The sequence below is a fragment of the Chiloscyllium plagiosum genome, unplaced genomic scaffold (genome assembly GCF_037043375.1).
Source record: "Chiloscyllium plagiosum isolate Xiang-an unplaced genomic scaffold, Cpla_swu_hap1 HiC_scaffold_35, whole genome shotgun sequence".
Taxonomy (NCBI): Eukaryota; Metazoa; Chordata; class Chondrichthyes; order Orectolobiformes; family Hemiscylliidae; genus Chiloscyllium; species Chiloscyllium plagiosum.
The window spans coordinates 18,146,134-18,163,126 of record NW_028270173.1 but is presented as its reverse complement, the minus strand read 5'-3'; the positions used below and the strand labels follow the sequence as shown (position 1 = coordinate 18,163,126).

General features: G+C 47.3%; 10 non-coding genes across 10 annotated transcripts; all 10 read right to left on the bottom strand.

The window, feature by feature from the left end:
* Positions 1 to 951: 951 nt before the first annotated feature.
* On the bottom strand, positions 952 to 1,023 carry trnad-guc (transfer RNA aspartic acid (anticodon GUC)). Its single transcript has one exon. It is a non-coding gene; the product is annotated as a tRNA-Asp (tRNA).
* A 1,621-nt stretch (positions 1,024 to 2,644) lies between these two features.
* trnad-guc (transfer RNA aspartic acid (anticodon GUC)) lies at positions 2,645 to 2,716 on the bottom strand. Its single transcript has one exon. It is a non-coding gene; the product is annotated as a tRNA-Asp (tRNA).
* Positions 2,717 to 4,337: 1,621 nt separating this feature from the next.
* trnad-guc (transfer RNA aspartic acid (anticodon GUC)) lies at positions 4,338 to 4,409 on the bottom strand. Its single transcript has one exon. It is a non-coding gene; the product is annotated as a tRNA-Asp (tRNA).
* Positions 4,410 to 6,030: 1,621 nt separating this feature from the next.
* trnad-guc (transfer RNA aspartic acid (anticodon GUC)) lies at positions 6,031 to 6,102 on the bottom strand. Its single transcript has one exon. It is a non-coding gene; the product is annotated as a tRNA-Asp (tRNA).
* Positions 6,103 to 7,723: 1,621 nt separating this feature from the next.
* On the bottom strand, positions 7,724 to 7,795 carry trnad-guc (transfer RNA aspartic acid (anticodon GUC)). Its single transcript has one exon. It is a non-coding gene; the product is annotated as a tRNA-Asp (tRNA).
* A 1,623-nt stretch (positions 7,796 to 9,418) lies between these two features.
* Positions 9,419 to 9,490, bottom strand: trnad-guc (transfer RNA aspartic acid (anticodon GUC)). The gene has a single exon. It is a non-coding gene; the product is annotated as a tRNA-Asp (tRNA).
* Positions 9,491 to 11,111: 1,621 nt separating this feature from the next.
* On the bottom strand, positions 11,112 to 11,183 carry trnad-guc (transfer RNA aspartic acid (anticodon GUC)). The gene has a single exon. It is a non-coding gene; the product is annotated as a tRNA-Asp (tRNA).
* Positions 11,184 to 12,806: 1,623 nt separating this feature from the next.
* On the bottom strand, positions 12,807 to 12,878 carry trnad-guc (transfer RNA aspartic acid (anticodon GUC)). Its single transcript has one exon. It is a non-coding gene; the product is annotated as a tRNA-Asp (tRNA).
* Positions 12,879 to 14,499: 1,621 nt separating this feature from the next.
* trnad-guc (transfer RNA aspartic acid (anticodon GUC)) lies at positions 14,500 to 14,571 on the bottom strand. The gene has a single exon. It is a non-coding gene; the product is annotated as a tRNA-Asp (tRNA).
* A 1,623-nt stretch (positions 14,572 to 16,194) lies between these two features.
* On the bottom strand, positions 16,195 to 16,266 carry trnad-guc (transfer RNA aspartic acid (anticodon GUC)). The gene has a single exon. It is a non-coding gene; the product is annotated as a tRNA-Asp (tRNA).
* Positions 16,267 to 16,993: the final 727 nt, after the last annotated feature.

The following is a 16,993-nucleotide window of genomic DNA, read 5'->3' as shown; positions in this document are numbered from 1 at the left end:
GATGCTGTCTGACTTGCGTTGCTTTTCCAGCACCACTCTAATCGAGACTCTGATTTCCAGCAACTGCAGTCCTCACTTGTGCCATTCAGCCCTTCAAGACAGCACCACCATTCAATATCATCATGACTGAACGTGGATCTGCATGGGTTTCTCTTCAGAAGGGTCGGTGTGGACTTGTCCGTCTGAATGGCCTGCTTCCACACTGTGGTGATTCTATGATGCCAACAGTGTAGGTTCAGTTCCTGCACGTGCAGCAGACCACAGTGAAGGTTCTGCTTTCTCAACCTTGCCTCTGTGTTGACCTACATGTTAACCCAGCCACTGGGCTTTGTCCTTCTATCGAGAAGAGCAGACAAAAATGCTTCTCAGATGACTTTGACTTTCCACTGTGGGTGTAGTACAGTCTGCCAGCAGCAGGGGATGGTGTTGCATCACCTTAATCGCAGGATCGGGTCCAATCTCTGAGGGGGACTGACCCCTTTTTGATGTGAGGGAGGGTGTAAAAAAACCTCACATTCATTTGTCGCTACCGGTTGCTTAAAGGTTTTCATTTGCACTCCGTTTGCGCGGGAGTTATAAGCCCACTGACGGGACGAAGTAACAAGAAAATCAGAATGGGAAACAGAAATTGCTGGAGAAAGTCAGCATCTGGAGTGGGGGTGAGAGTGGGGGAAGAACGCAGTCAACGTTTCTTCAGGACGCCATTCTTCAGGACGGCATTTTTCATTTGTCGTCAAAAAGCAGGAAGTCTCGAATGGGTGCCTGGATAGATGAAAGTGTAAGTTTGCCAGGGAGAGCAGAATTGAGACAATTTTCGGTTTTGTTTGTTGGTCAGATTGTTTACAAGAGCAGACTGCTCGGACATGTGAATGCACACCTTTGGAGCAAACGGGACTTGAATACGGCACTCCGGGGTTGAGAAATGGAGCTGACCCCTCAAAATGCCACCGACTCCCCGGCGGGGAATTGAACCCCGGTCTCCCGCGTGACAGGCGGGGATACTAACCACTATACTACCGAGGATTGGACGGCGTCGCCCTCTGTTTCATTGGTATTAGATAGAATGTTCTTATGTGAAATTTTGATTTGTTGTCAATTTGAATTCTTCTTTAGATCATTCTGCTACCTCTGTGGAGATGATTCAGATATTAGTAATTGTTGTTTTCATGTTTGAATATCTATCTGTAAAGTAATCCGCTGCTGCTGTAAAACAGCCATTTCGTTGTGTCCTACCATCTGTGTTCAACTTCGTCCACTGCTGATCCACGCGCTCTCATTACCTGCCTCCTACAAACTGGTTCACACGCTGGCCTGTAATACAACACAAATCCAACAGCCTGGTTTCAATTCCCACAGCCAAATGGACTCAGCATGAAAGATTCCCCTTTTCAAGCTCATCCCCTCAGGTTCAACTACCACCCATCGATCGCTCCCTCATCAGAGAGCAGTGCTCCTCGAGGACGGTGGTGACTTTACTGTATGCTGCATCAGCTCCACTGTCAACGTCGAAACACTTTGCCAACAATTTCTTGATGTTTATAAAATCATGAGGATGAACAGTTAATCGCAGGGTTACTTCCAACTCACGTCAATCTCTGAGCCATGCATTTAACATCGAAACATAGAAAATAAGTGCAGGGGTAGGCCATTCAGCCCTTCAATTCAGGCAGAATCCGAGGAGCAGGAAAATCAGGATGCTGTCTGACTTGCGTTGCTTTTCCAGCACCACTCTAATCGAGACTCTGATTTCCAGCAACTGCAGTCCTCACTTGTGCCATTCAGCCCTTCAAGACAGCACCACCATTCAATATCATCATGACTGAACGTGGATCTGCATGGGTTTCTCTTCAGAAGGGTCGGTGTGGACTTGTCCGTCTGAATGGCCTGCTTCCACACTGTGGTGATTCTATGATGCCAACAGTGTAGGTTCAGTTCCTGCACGTGCAGCAGACCACAGTGAAGGTTCTGCTTTCTCAACCTTGCCTCTGTGTTGACCTACATGTTAACCCAGCCACTGGGCTTTGTCCTTCTATCGAGAAGAGCAGACAAAAATGCTTCTCAGATGACTTTGACTTTCCACTGTGGGTGTAGTACAGTCTGCCAGCAGCAGGGGATGGTGTTGCATCACCTTAATCGCAGGATCGGGTCCAATCTCTGAGGGGGACTGACCCCTTTTTGATGTGAGGGAGGGTGTAAAAAAACCTCACATTCATTTGTCGCTACCGGTTGCTTAAAGGTTTTCATTTGCACTCCGTTTGCGCGGGAGTTATAAGCCCACTGACGGGACGAAGTAACAAGAAAATCAGAATGGGAAACAGAAATTGCTGGAGAAAGTCAGCATCTGGAGTGGGGGTGAGAGTGGGGGAAGAACGCAGTCAACGTTTCTTCAGGACGCCATTCTTCAGGACGGCATTTTTCATTTGTCGTCAAAAAGCAGGAAGTCTCGAATGGGTGCCTGGATAGATGAAAGTGTAAGTTTGCCAGGGAGAGCAGAATTGAGACAATTTTCGGTTTTGTTTGTTGGTCAGATTGTTTACAAGAGCAGACTGCTCGGACATGTGAATGCACACCTTTGGAGCAAACGGGACTTGAATACGGCACTCCGGGGTTGAGAAATGGAGCTGACCCCTCAAAATGCCACCGACTCCCCGGCGGGGAATTGAACCCCGGTCTCCCGCGTGACAGGCGGGGATACTAACCACTATACTACCGAGGATTGGACGGCGTCGCCCTCTGTTTCATTGGTATTAGATAGAATGTTCTTATGTGAAATTTTGATTTGTTGTCAATTTGAATTCTTCTTTAGATCATTCTGCTACCTCTGTGGAGATGATTCAGATATTAGTTATTGTTGTTTTCATGTTTGAATATCTATCTGTAAAGTAATCCGCTGCTGCTGTAAAACAGCCATTTCGTTGTGTCCTACCATCTGTGTTCAACTTCGTCCACTGCTGATCCACGCGCTCTCATTACCTGCCTCCTACAAACTGGTTCACACGCTGGCCTGTAATACAACACAAATCCAACAGCCTGGCTTCAATTCCCACAGCCAAATGGACTCAGCATGAAAGATTCCCCTTTTCAAGCTCATCCCCTCAGGTTCAACTACCACCCATCGATCGCTCCCTCATCAGAGAGCAGTGCTCCTGGAGGACGGTGGTGACTTTACTGTATGCTGCATCAGCTCCACTGTCAACGTCGAAACACTTTGCCAACAATTTCTTGATGTTTATAAAATCATGAGGATGAACAGTTAATCGCAGGGTTACTTCCAACTCACGTCAATCTCTGAGCCATGCATTTAACATCGAAACATAGAAAATAAGTGCAGGGGTAGGCCATTCAGCCCTTCAATTCAGGCAGAATCCGAGGAGCAGGAAAATCAGGATGCTGTCTGACTTGCGTTGCTTTTCCAGCACCACTCTAATCGAGACTCTGATTTCCAGCAACTGCAGTCCTCACTTGTGCCATTCAGCCCTTCAAGACAGCACCACCATTCAATATCATCATGACTGAACGTGGATCTGCATGGGTTTCTCTTCAGAAGGGTCGGTGTGGACTTGTCCGTCTGAATGGCCTGCTTCCACACTGTGGTGATTCTATGATGCCAACAGTGTAGGTTCAGTTCCTGCACGTGCAGCAGACCACAGTGAAGGTTCTGCTTTCTCAACCTTGCCTCTGTGTTGACCTACATGTTAACCCAGCCACTGGGCTTTGTCCTTCTATCGAGAAGAGCAGACAAAAATGCTTCTCAGATGACTTTGACTTTCCACTGTGGGTGTAGTACAGTCTGCCAGCAGCAGGGGATGGTGTTGCATCACCTTAATCGCAGGATCGGGTCCAATCTCTGAGGGGGACTGACCCCTTTTTGATGTGAGGGAGGGTGTAAAAAAACCTCACATTCATTTGTCGCTACCGGTTGCTTAAAGGTTTTCATTTGCACTCCGTTTGCGCGGGAGTTATAAGCCCACTGACGGGACGAAGTAACAAGAAAATCAGAATGGGAAACAGAAATTGCTGGAGAAAGTCAGCATCTGGAGTGGGGGTGAGAGTGGGGGAAGAACGCAGTCAACGTTTCTTCAGGACGCCATTCTTCAGGACGGCATTTTTCATTTGTCGTCAAAAAGCAGGAAGTCTCGAATGGGTGCCTGGATAGATGAAAGTGTAAGTTTGCCAGGGAGAGCAGAATTGAGACAATTTTCGGTTTTGTTTGTTGGTCAGATTGTTTACAAGAGCAGACTGCTCGGACATGTGATTGCACACCTTTGGAGCAAACGGGACTTGAATACGGCACTCCGGGGTTGAGAAATGGAGCTGACCCCTCAAAATGCCACCGACTCCCCGGCGGGGAATTGAACCCCGGTCTCCCGCGTGACAGGCGGGGATACTAACCACTATACTACCGAGGATTGGACGGCGTCGCCCTCTGTTTCATTGGTATTAGATAGAATGTTCTTATGTGAAATTTTGATTTGTTGTCAATTTGAATTCTTCTTTAGATCATTCTGCTACCTCTGTGGAGATGATTCAGATATTAGTTATTGTTGTTTTCATGTTTGAATATCTATCTGTAAAGTAATCCGCTGCTGCTGTAAAACAGCCATTTCCTTGTGTCCTACCATCTGTGTTCAACTTCGTCCACTGCTGATCCACGCGCTCTCATTACCTGCCTCCTACAAACTGGTTCACACGCTGGCCTGTAATACAACACAAATCCAACAGCCTGGCTTCAATTCCCACAGCCAAATGGACTCAGCATGAAAGATTCCCCTTTTCAAGCTCATCCCCTCAGGTTCAACTACCACCCATCGATCGCTCCCTCATCAGAGAGCAGTGCTCCTCGAGGACGGTGGTGACTTTACTGTATGCTGCATCAGCTCCACTGTCAACGTCGAAACACTTTGCCAACAATTTCTTGATGTTTATAAAATCATGAGGATGAACAGTTAATCGCAGGGTTACTTCCAACTCACGTCAATCTCTGAGCCATGCATTTAACATCGAAACATAGAAAATAAGTGCAGGGGTAGGCCATTCAGCCCTTCAATTCAGGCAGAATCCTAGCAGCAGGAAAATCACGATGCTGTCTGACTTGCGTTGCTTTTCCAGCACCACTCTAATCGAGACTCTGATTTCCAGCAACTGCAGTCCTCATTTGTGCCATTCAGCCCTTCAAGACAGCACCACCATTCAATATCATCATGACTGAACGTGGATCTGCATGGGTTTCTCTTCAGAATGGTCGGTGTGGACTTGTCCGTCTGAATGGCCTGCTTCCACACTGTGGTGATTCTATGATGCCAACAGTGTAGGTTCAGTTCCTGCACGTGCAGCAGACCACAGTGAAGGTTCTGCTTTCTCAACCTTGCCTCTGTGTTGACCTACATGTTAACCCAGCCACTGGGCTTTGTCCTTCTATCGAGAAGAGCAGACAAAAATGCTTCTCAGATGACTTTGACTTTCCACTGTGGGTGTAGTACAGTCTGCCAGCAGCAGGGGATGGTGTTGCATCACCTTAATCGCAGGATCGGGTCCAATCTCTGAGGGGGACTGACCCCTTTTTGATGTGAGGGAGGGTGTAAAAAAACCTCACATTCATTTGTCGCTACCGGTTGCTTAAAGGTTTTCATTTGCACTCCGTTTGCGCGGGAGTTATAAGCCCACTGACGGGACGAAGTAACAAGAAAATCAGAATGGGAAACAGAAATTGCTGGAGAAAGTCAGCATCTGGAGTGGGGGTGAGAGTGGGGGAAGAACGCAGTCAACGTTTCTTCAGGACGCCATTCTTCAGGACGGCATTTTTCATTTGTCGTCAAAAAGCAGGAAGTCTCGAATGGGTGCCTGGATAGATGAAAGTGTAAGTTTGCCAGGGAGAGCAGAATTGAGACAATTTTCGGTTTTGTTTGTTGGTCAGATTGTTTACAAGAGCAGACTGCTCGGACATGTGAATGCACACCTTTGGAGCAAACGGGACTTGAATACGGCACTCCGGGGTTGAGAAATGGAGCTGACCCCTCAAAATGCCACCGACTCCCCGGCGGGGAATTGAACCCCGGTCTCCCGCGTGACAGGCGGGGATACTAACCACTATACTACCGAGGATTGGACGGCGTCGCCCTCTGTTTCATTGGTATTAGATAGAATGTTCTTATGTGAAATTTTGATTTGTTGTCAATTTGAATTCTTCTTTAGATCATTCTGCTACCTCTGTGGAGATGATTCAGATATTAGTTATTGTTGTTTTCATGTTTGAATATCTATCTGTAAAGTAATCCGCTGCTGCTGTAAAACAGCCATTTCGTTGTGTCCTACCATCTGTGTTCAACTTCGTCCACTGTTGATCCACGCGCTCTCATTACCTGCCTCCTACAAACTGGTTCACACGCTGGCCTGTAATACAACACAAATCCAACAGCCTGGCTTCAATTCCCACAGCCAAATGGACTCAGCATGAAAGATTCCCCTTTTCAAGCTCATCCCCTCAGGTTCAACTACCACCCATCGATCGCTCCCTCATCAGAGAGCAGTGCTCCTCGAGGACGGTGGTGACTTTACTGTATGCTGCATCAGCTCCACTGTCAACGTCGAAACATTTTGCCAACAATTTCTTGATGTTTATAAAATCATGAGGATGAACAGTTAATCGCAGGGTTACTTCCAACTCACGTCAATCTCTGAGCCATGCATTTAACATCGAAACATAGAAAATAAGTGCAGGGGTAGGCCATTCAGCCCTTCAATTCAGGCAGAATCCGAGGAGCAGGAAAATCAGGATGCTGTCTGACTTGCGTTGCTTTTCCAGCACCACTCTAATCGAGACTCTGATTTCCAGCAACTGCAGTCCTCACTTGTGCCATTCAGCCCTTCAAGACAGCACCACCATTCAATATCATCATGACTGAACGTGGATCTGCATGGGTTTCTCTTCAGAAGGGTCGGTGTGGACTTGTCCGTCTGAATGGCCTGCTTCCACACTGTGGTGATTCTATGATGCCAACAGTGTAGGTTCAGTTCCTGCACGTGCAGCAGACCACAGTGAAGGTTCTGCTTTCTCAACCTTGCCTCTGTGTTGACCTACATGTTAACCCAGCCACTGGGCTTTGTCCTTCTATCGAGAAGAGCAGACAAAAATGCTTCTCAGATGACTTTGACTTTCCACTGTGGGTGTAGTACAGTCTGCCAGCAGCAGGGGTTGGTGTTGCATCACCTTAATCGCAGGATCGGGTCCAATCTCTGAGGGGGACTGACCCCTTTTTGATGTGAGGGAGGGTGTAAAAAAACCTCACATTCATTTGTCGCTACCGGTTGCTTAAAGGTTTTCATTTGCACTCCGTTTGCGCGGGAGTTATAAGCCCACTGACGGGACGAAGTAACAAGAAAATCAGAATGGGAAACAGAAATTGCTGGAGAAAGTCAGCATCTGGAGTGGGGGTGAGAGTGGGGGAAGAACGCAGTCAACGTTTCTTCAGGACGCCATTCTTCAGGACGGCATTTTTCATTTGTCGTCAAAAAGCAGGAAGTCTCGAATGGGTGCCTGGATAGATGAAAGTGTAAGTTTGCCAGGGAGAGCAGAATTGAGACAATTTTCGGTTTTGTTTGTTGGTCAGATTGTTTACAAGAGCAGACTGCTCGGACATGTGAATGCACACCTTTGGAGCAAACGGGACTTGAATACGGCACTCCGGGGTTGAGAAATGGAGCTGACCCCTCAAAATGCCACCGACTCCCCGGCGGGGAATTGAACCCCGGTCTCCCGCGTGACAGGCGGGGATACTAACCACTATACTACCGAGGATTGGACGGCGTCGCCCTCTGTTTCATTGGTATTAGATAGAATGTTCTTATGTGAAATTTTGATTTGTTGTCAATTTGAATTCTTCTTTAGATCATTCTGCTACCTCCGTGGAGATGATTCAGATATTAGTTATTGTTGTTTTCATGTTTGAATATCTATCTGTAAAGTAATCCGCTGCTGCTGTAAAACAGCCATTTCGTTGTGTCCTACCATCTGTGTTCAACTTCGTCCACTGCTGATCCACGCGCTCTCATTACCTGCCTCCTACAAACTGGTTCACACGCTGGCCTGTAATACAACACAAATCCAACAGCCTGGCTTCAATTTCCACAGCCAAATGGACTCAGCATGAAAGATTCCCCTTTTCAAGCTCATCCCCTCAGGTTCAACTACCACCCATCGATCGCTCCCTCATCAGAGAGCAGTGCTCCTGGAGGACGGTGGTGACTTTACTGTATGCTGCATCAGCTCCACTGTCAACGTCGAAACACTTTGCCAACAATTTCTTGATGTTTATAAAATCATGAGGATGAACAGTTAATCGCAGGGTTACTTCCAACTCACGTCAATCTCTGAGCCATGCATTTAACATCGAAACATAGAAAATAAGTGCAGGGGTAGGCCATTCAGCCCTTCAATTCAGGCAGAATCCGAGGAGCAGGAAAATCAGGATGCTGTCTGACTTGCGTTGCTTTTCCAGCACCACTCTAATCGAGACTCTGATTTCCAGCAACTGCAGTCCTCACTTGTGCCATTCGGCCCTTCAAGACAGCACCACCATTCAATATCATCATGACTGAACGTGGATCTGCATGGGTTTCTCTTCAGAAGGGTCGGTGTGGACTTGTCCGTCTGAATGGCCTGCTTCCACACTGTGGTGATTCTATGATGCCAACAGTGTAGGTTCAGTTCCTGCACGTGCAGCAGACCACAGTGAAGGTTCTGCTTTCTCAACCTTGCCTCTGTGTTGACCTACATGTTAACCCAGCCACTGGGCTTTGTCCTTCTATCGAGAAGAGCAGACAAAAATGCTTCTCAGATGACTTTGACTTTCCACTGTGGGTGTAGTACAGTCTGCCAGCAGCAGGGGATGGTGTTGCATCACCTTAATCGCAGGATCGGGTCCAATCTCTGAGGGGGACTGACCCCTTTTTGATGTGAGGGAGGGTGTAAAAAAACCTCACATTCATTTGTCGCTACCGGTTGCTTAAAGGTTTTCATTTGCACTCCGTTTGCGCGGGAGTTATAAGCCCACTGACGGGACGAAGTAACAAGAAAATCAGAATGGGAAACAGAAATTGCTGGAGAAAGTCAGCATCTGGAGTGGGGGTGAGAGTGGGGGAAGAACGCAGTCAACGTTTCTGGTCCAGTGACCATTCTTCAGGACGGCATTTTTCATTTGTCGTCAAAAAGCAGGAAGTCTCGAATGGGTGCCTGGATAGATGAAAGTGTAAGTTTGCCAGGGAGAGCAGAATTGAGACAATTTTCGGTTTTGTTTGTTGGTCAGATTGTTTACAAGAGCAGACTGCTCGGACATGTGAATGCACACCTTTGGAGCAAACGGGACTTGAATACGGCACTCCGGGGTTGAGAAATGGAGCTGACCCCTCAAAATGCCACCGACTCCCCGGCGGGGAATTGAACCCCGGTCTCCCGCGTGACAGGCGGGGATACTAACCACTATACTACCGAGGATTGGACGGCGTCGCCCTCTGTTTCATTGGTATTAGATAGAATGTTCTTATGTGAAATTTTGATTTGTTGTCAATTTGAACTCTTCTTTAGATCATTCTGCTACCTCTGTGGAGATGATTCAGATATTAGTTATTGTTGTTTTCATGTTTGAATATCTATCTGTAAAGTAATCCGCTGCTGCTGTAAAACAGCCATTTCGTTGTGTCCTACCATCTGTGTTCAACTTCGTCCACTGCTGATCCACGCGCTCTCATTACCTGCCTCCTACAAACTGGTTCACACGCTGGCCTGTAATACAACACAAATCCAACAGCCTGGCTTCAATTCCCACAGCCAAATGGACTCAGCATGAAAGATTCCCCTTTTCAAGCTCATCCCCTCAGGTTCAACTACCACCCATCGATCGCTCCCTCATCAGAGAGCAGTGCTCCTCGAGGACGGTGGTGACTTTACTGTACGCTGCATCAGCTCCACTGTCAACGTCGAAACATTTTGCCAACAATTTCTTGATGTTTATAAAATCATGAGGATGAACAGTTAATCGCAGGGTTACTTCCAACTCACGTCAATCTCTGAGCCATGCATTTAACATCGAAACATAGAAAATAAGTGCAGGGGTAGGCCATTCAGCCCTTCAATTCAGGCAGAATCCGAGGAGCAGGAAAATCAGGATGCTGTCTGACTTGCGTTGCTTTTCCAGCACCACTCTAATCGAGACTCTGATTTCCAGCAACTGCAGTCCTCACTTGTGCCATTCAGCCCTTCAAGACAGCACCACCATTCAATATCATCATGACTGAACGTGGATCTGCATGGGTTTCTCTTCAGAAGGGTCGGTGTGGACTTGTCCGTCTGAATGGCCTGCTTCCACACTGTGGTGATTCTATGATGCCAACAGTGTAGGTTCAGTTCCTGCACGTGCAGCAGACCACAGTGAAGGTTCTGCTTTCTCAACCTTGCCTCTGTGTTGACCTACATGTTAACCCAGCCACTGGGCTTTGTCCTTCTATCGAGAAGAGCAGACAAAAATGCTTCTCAGATGACTTTGACTTTCCACTGTGGGTGTAGTACAGTCTGCCAGCAGCAGGGGTTGGTGTTGCATCACCTTAATCGCAGGATCGGGTCCAATCTCTGAGGGGGACTGACCCCTTTTTGATGTGAGGGAGGGTGTAAAAAAACCTCACATTCATTTGTCGCTACCGGTTGCTTAAAGGTTTTCATTTGCACTCCGTTTGCGCGGGAGTTATAAGCCCACTGACGGGACGAAGTAACAAGAAAATCAGAATGGGAAACAGAAATTGCTGGAGAAAGTCAGCATCTGGAGTGGGGGTGAGAGTGGGGGAAGAACGCAGTCAACGTTTCTTCAGGACGCCATTCTTCAGGACGGCATTTTTCATTTGTCGTCAAAAAGCAGGAAGTCTCGAATGGGTGCCTGGATAGATGAAAGTGTAAGTTTGCCAGGGAGAGCAGAATTGAGACAATTTTCGGTTTTGTTTGTTGGTCAGATTGTTTACAAGAGCAGACTGCTCGGACATGTGAATGCACACCTTTGGAGCAAACGGGACTTGAATACGGCACTCCGGGGTTGAGAAATGGAGCTGACCCCTCAAAATGCCACCGACTCCCCGGCGGGGAATTGAACCCCGGTCTCCCGCGTGACAGGCGGGGATACTAACCACTATACTACCGAGGATTGGACGGCGTCGCCCTCTGTTTCATTGGTATTAGATAGAATGTTCTTATGTGAAATTTTGATTTGTTGTCAATTTGAATTCTTCTTTAGATCATTCTGCTACCTCCGTGGAGATGATTCAGATATTAGTTATTGTTGTTTTCATGTTTGAATATCTATCTGTAAAGTAATCCGCTGCTGCTGTAAAACAGCCATTTCGTTGTGTCCTACCATCTGTGTTCAACTTCGTCCACTGCTGATCCACGCGCTCTCATTACCTGCCTCCTACAAACTGGTTCACACGCTGGCCTGTAATACAACACAAATCCAACAGCCTGGCTTCAATTCCCACAGCCAAATGGACTCAGCATGAAAGATTCCCCTTTTCAAGCTCATCCCCTCAGGTTCAACTACCACCCATCGATCGCTCCCTCATCAGAGAGCAGTGCTCCTCGAGGACGGTGGTGACTTTACTGTACGCTGCATCAGCTCCACTGTCAACGTCGAAACACTTTGCCAACAATTTCTTGATGTTTATAAAATCATGAGGATGAACAGTTAATCGCAGGGTTACTTCCAACTCACGTCAATCTCTGAGCCATGCATTTAACATCGAAACATAGAAAATAAGTGCAGGGGTAGGCCATTCAGCACTTCAATTCAGGCAGAATCCGAGGAGCAGGAAAATCAGGATGCTGTCTGACTTGCGTTGCTTTTCCAGCACCACTCTAATCGAGACTCTGATTTCCAGCAACTGCAGTCCTCACTTGTGCCATTCAGCCCTTCAAGACAGCACCACCATTCAATATCATCATGACTGAACGTGGATCTGCATGGGTTTCTCATCAGAAGGGTCGGTGTGGACTTGTCCGTCTGAATGGCCTGCTTCCACACTGTGGTGATTCTATGATGCCAACAGTGTAGGTTCAGTTCCTGCACGTGCAGCAGACCACAGTGAAGGTTCTGCTTTCTCAACCTTGCCTCTGTGTTGACCTACATGTTAACCCAGCCACTGGGCTTTGTCCTTCTATCGAGAAGAGCAGACAAAAATGCTTCTCAGATGACTTTGACTTTCCACTGTGGGTGTAGTACAGTCTGCCAGCAGCAGGGGATGGTGTTGCATCACCTTAATCGCAGGATCGGGTCCAATCTCTGAGGGGGACTGACCCCTTTTTGATGTGAGGGAGGGTGTAAAAAAACCTCACATTCATTTGTCGCTACCGGTTGCTTAAAGGTTTTCATTTGCACTCCGTTTGCGCGGGAGTTATAAGCCCACTGACGGGACGAAGTAACAAGAAAATCAGAATGGGAAACAGAAATTGCTGGAGAAAGTCAGCATCTGGAGTGGGGGTGAGAGTGGGGGAAGAACGCAGTCAACGTTTCTGGTCCAGTGACCATTCTTCAGGACGGCATTTTTCATTTGTCGTCAAAAAGCAGGCAGTCTCGAATGGGTGCCTGGATAGATGAAAGTGTAAGTTTGCCAGGGAGAGCAGAATTGAGACAATTTTCGGTTTTGTTTGTTGGTCAGATTGTTTACAAGAGCAGACTGCTCGGACATGTGAATGCACACCTTTGGAGCAAACGGGACTTGAATACGGCACTCCGGGGTTGAGAAATGGAGCTGACCCCTCAAAATGCCACCGACTCCCCGGCGGGGAATTGAACCCCGGTCTCCCGCGTGACAGGCGGGGATACTAACCACTATACTACCGAGGATTGGACGGCGTCGCCCTCTGTTTCATTGGTATTAGATAGAATGTTCTTATGTGAAATTTTGATTTGTTGTCAATTTGAACTCTTCTTTAGATCATTCTGCTACCTCTGTGGAGATGATTCAGATATTAGTTATTGTTGTTTTCATGTTTGAATATCTATCTGTAAAGTAATCCGCTGCTGCTGTAAAACAGCCATTTCGTTGTGTCCTACCATCTGTGTTCAACTTCGTCCACTGCTGATCCACGCGCTCTCATTACCTGCCTCCTACAAACTGGTTCACACGCTGGCCTGTAATACAACACAAATCCAACAGCCTGGCTTCAATTCCCACAGCCAAATGGACTCAGCATGAAAGATTCCCCTTTTCAAGCTCATCCCCTCAGGTTCAACTACCACCCATCGATCGCTCCCTCATCAGAGAGCAGTGCTCCTCGAGGACGGTGGTGACTTTACTGTACGCTGCATCAGCTCCACTGTCAACGTCGAAACACTTTGCCAACAATTTCTTGATGTTTATAAAATCATGAGGATGAACAGTTAATCGCAGGGTTACTTCCAACTCACGTCAATCTCTGAGCCATGCATTTAACATCGAAACATAGAAAATAAGTGCAGGGGTAGGCCATTCAGCCCTTCAATTCAGGCAGAATCCGAGGAGCAGGAAAATCAGGATGCTGTCTGACTTGCGTTGCTTTTCCAGCACCACTCTAATCGAGACTCTGATTTCCAGCAACTGCAGTCCTCACTTGTGCCATTCAGCCCTTCAAGACAGCACCACCATTCAATATCATCATGACTGAACGTGGATCTGCATGGGTTTCTCTTCAGAAGGGTCGGTGTGGACTTGTCCGTCTGAATGGCCTGCTTCCACACTGTGGTGATTCTATGATGCCAACAGTGTAGGTTCAGTTCCTGCACGTGCAGCAGACCACAGTGAAGGTTCTGCTTTCTCAACCTTGCCTCTGTGTTGACCTACATGTTAACCCAGCCACTGGGCTTTGTCCTTCTATCGAGAAGAGCAGACAAAAATGCTTCTCAGATGACTTTGACTTTCCACTGTGGGTGTAGTACAGTCTGCCAGCAGCAGGGGTTGGTGTTGCATCACCTTAATCGCAGGATCGGGTCCAATCTCTGAGGGGGACTGACCCCTTTTTGATGTGAGGGAGGGTGTAAAAAAACCTCACATTCATTTGTCGCTACCGGTTGCTTAAAGGTTTTCATTTGCACTCCGTTTGCGCGGGAGTTATAAGCCCACTGACGGGACGAAGTAACAAGAAAATCAGAATGGGAAACAGAAATTGCTGGAGAAAGTCAGCATCTGGAGTGGGGGTGAGAGTGGGGGAAGAACGCAGTCAACGTTTCTTCAGGACGCCATTCTTCAGGACGGCATTTTTCATTTGTCGTCAAAAAGCAGGAAGTCTCGAATGGGTGCCTGGATAGATGAAAGTGTAAGTTTGCCAGGGAGAGCAGAATTGAGACAATTTTCGGTTTTGTTTGTTGGTCAGATTGTTTACAAGAGCAGACTGCTCGGACATGTGAATGCACACCTTTGGAGCAAACGGGACTTGAATACGGCACTCCGGGGTTGAGAAATGGAGCTGACCCCTCAAAATGCCACCGACTCCCCGGCGGGGAATTGAACCCCGGTCTCCCGCGTGACAGGCGGGGATACTAACCACTATACTACCGAGGATTGGACGGCGTCGCCCTCTGTTTCATTGGTATTAGATAGAATGTTCTTATGTGAAATTTTGATTTGTTGTCAATTTGAATTCTTCTTTAGATCATTCTGCTACCTCCGTGGAGATGATTCAGATATTAGTTATTGTTGTTTTCATGTTTGAATATCTATCTGTAAAGTAATCCGCTGCTGCTGTAAAACAGCCATTTCGTTGTGTCCTACCATCTGTGTTCAACTTCGTCCACTGCTGATCCACGCGCTCTCATTACCTGCCTCCTACAAACTGGTTCACACGCTGGCCTGTAATACAACACAAATCCAACAGCCTGGCTTCAATTTCCACAGCCAAATGGACTCAGCATGAAAGATTCCCCTTTTCAAGCTCATCCCCTCAGGTTCAACTACCACCCATCGATCGCTCCCTCATCAGAGAGCAGTGCTCCTGGAGGACGGTGGTGACTTTACTGTATGCTGCATCAGCTCCACTGTCAACGTCGAAACACTTTGCCAACAATTTCTTGATGTTTATAAAATCATGAGGATGAACAGTTAATCGCAGGGTTACTTCCAACTCACGTCAATCTCTGAGCCATGCATTTAACATCGAAACATAGAAAATAAGTGCAGGGGTAGGCCATTCAGCCCTTCAATTCAGGCAGAATCCGAGGAGCAGGAAAATCAGGATGCTGTCTGACTTGCGTTGCTTTTCCAGCACCACTCTAATCGAGACTCTGATTTCCAGCAACTGCAGTCCTCACTTGTGCCATTCGGCCCTTCAAGACAGCACCACCATTCAATATCATCATGACTGAACGTGGATCTGCATGGGTTTCTCTTCAGAAGGGTCGGTGTGGACTTGTCCGTCTGAATGGCCTGCTTCCACACTGTGGTGATTCTATGATGCCAACAGTGTAGGTTCAGTTCCTGCACGTGCAGCAGACCACAGTGAAGGTTCTGCTTTCTCAACCTTGCCTCTGTGTTGACCTACATGTTAACCCAGCCACTGGGCTTTGTCCTTCTATCGAGAAGAGCAGACAAAAATGCTTCTCAGATGACTTTGACTTTCCACTGTGGGTGTAGTACAGTCTGCCAGCAGCAGGGGATGGTGTTGCATCACCTTAATCGCAGGATCGGGTCCAATCTCTGAGGGGGACTGACCCCTTTTTGATGTGAGGGAGGGTGTAAAAAAACCTCACATTCATTTGTCGCTACCGGTTGCTTAAAGGTTTTCATTTGCACTCCGTTTGCGCGGGAGTTATAAGCCCACTGACGGGACGAAGTAACAAGAAAATCAGAATGGGAAACAGAAATTGCTGGAGAAAGTCAGCATCTGGAGTGGGGGTGAGAGTGGGGGAAGAACGCAGTCAACGTTTCTGGTCCAGTGACCATTCTTCAGGACGGCATTTTTCATTTGTCGTCAAAAAGCAGGCAGTCTCGAATGGGTGCCTGGATAGATGAAAGTGTAAGTTTGCCAGGGAGAGCAGAATTGAGACAATTTTCGGTTTTGTTTGTTGGTCAGATTGTTTACAAGAGCAGACTGCTCGGACATGTGAATGCACACCTTTGGAGCAAACGGGACTTGAATACGGCACTCCGGGGTTGAGAAATGGAGCTGACCCCTCAAAATGCCACCGACTCCCCGGCGGGGAATTGAACCCCGGTCTCCCGCGTGACAGGCGGGGATACTAACCACTAGACTACCGAGGATTGGACGGCGTCGCCCTCTGTTTCATTGGTATTAGATAGAATGTTCTTATGTGAAATTTTGATTTGTTGTCAATTTGAACTCTTCTTTAGATCATTCTGCTACCTCTGTGGAGATGATTCAGATATTAGTTATTGTTGTTTTCATGTTTGAATATCTATCTGTAAAGTAATCCGCTGCTGCTGTAAAACAGCCATTTCGTTGTGTCCTACCATCTGTGTTCAACTTCGTCCACTGCTGATCCACGCGCTCTCATTACCTGCCTCCTACAAACTGGTTCACACGCTGGCCTGTAATACAACACAAATCCAACAGCCTGGCTTCAATTTCCACAGCCAAATGGACTCAGCATGAAAGATTCCCCTTTTCAAGCTCATCCCCTCAGGTTCAACTACCACCCATCGATCGCTCCCTCATCAGAGAGCAGTGCTCCTGGAGGACGGTGGTGACTTTACTGTATGCTGCATCAGCTCCACTGTCAACGTCGAAACACTTTGCCAACAATTTCTTGATGTTTATAAAATCATGAGGATGAACAGTTAATCGCAGGGTTACTTCCAACTCACGTCAATCTCTGAGCCATGCATTTAACATCGAAACATAGAAAATAAGTGCAGGGGTAGGCCATTCAGCCCTTCAATTCAGGCAGAATCCGAGGAGCAGGAAAATCAGGATGCTGTCTGACTTGCGTTGCTTTTCCAGCACCACTCTAATCGAGACTCTGATTTC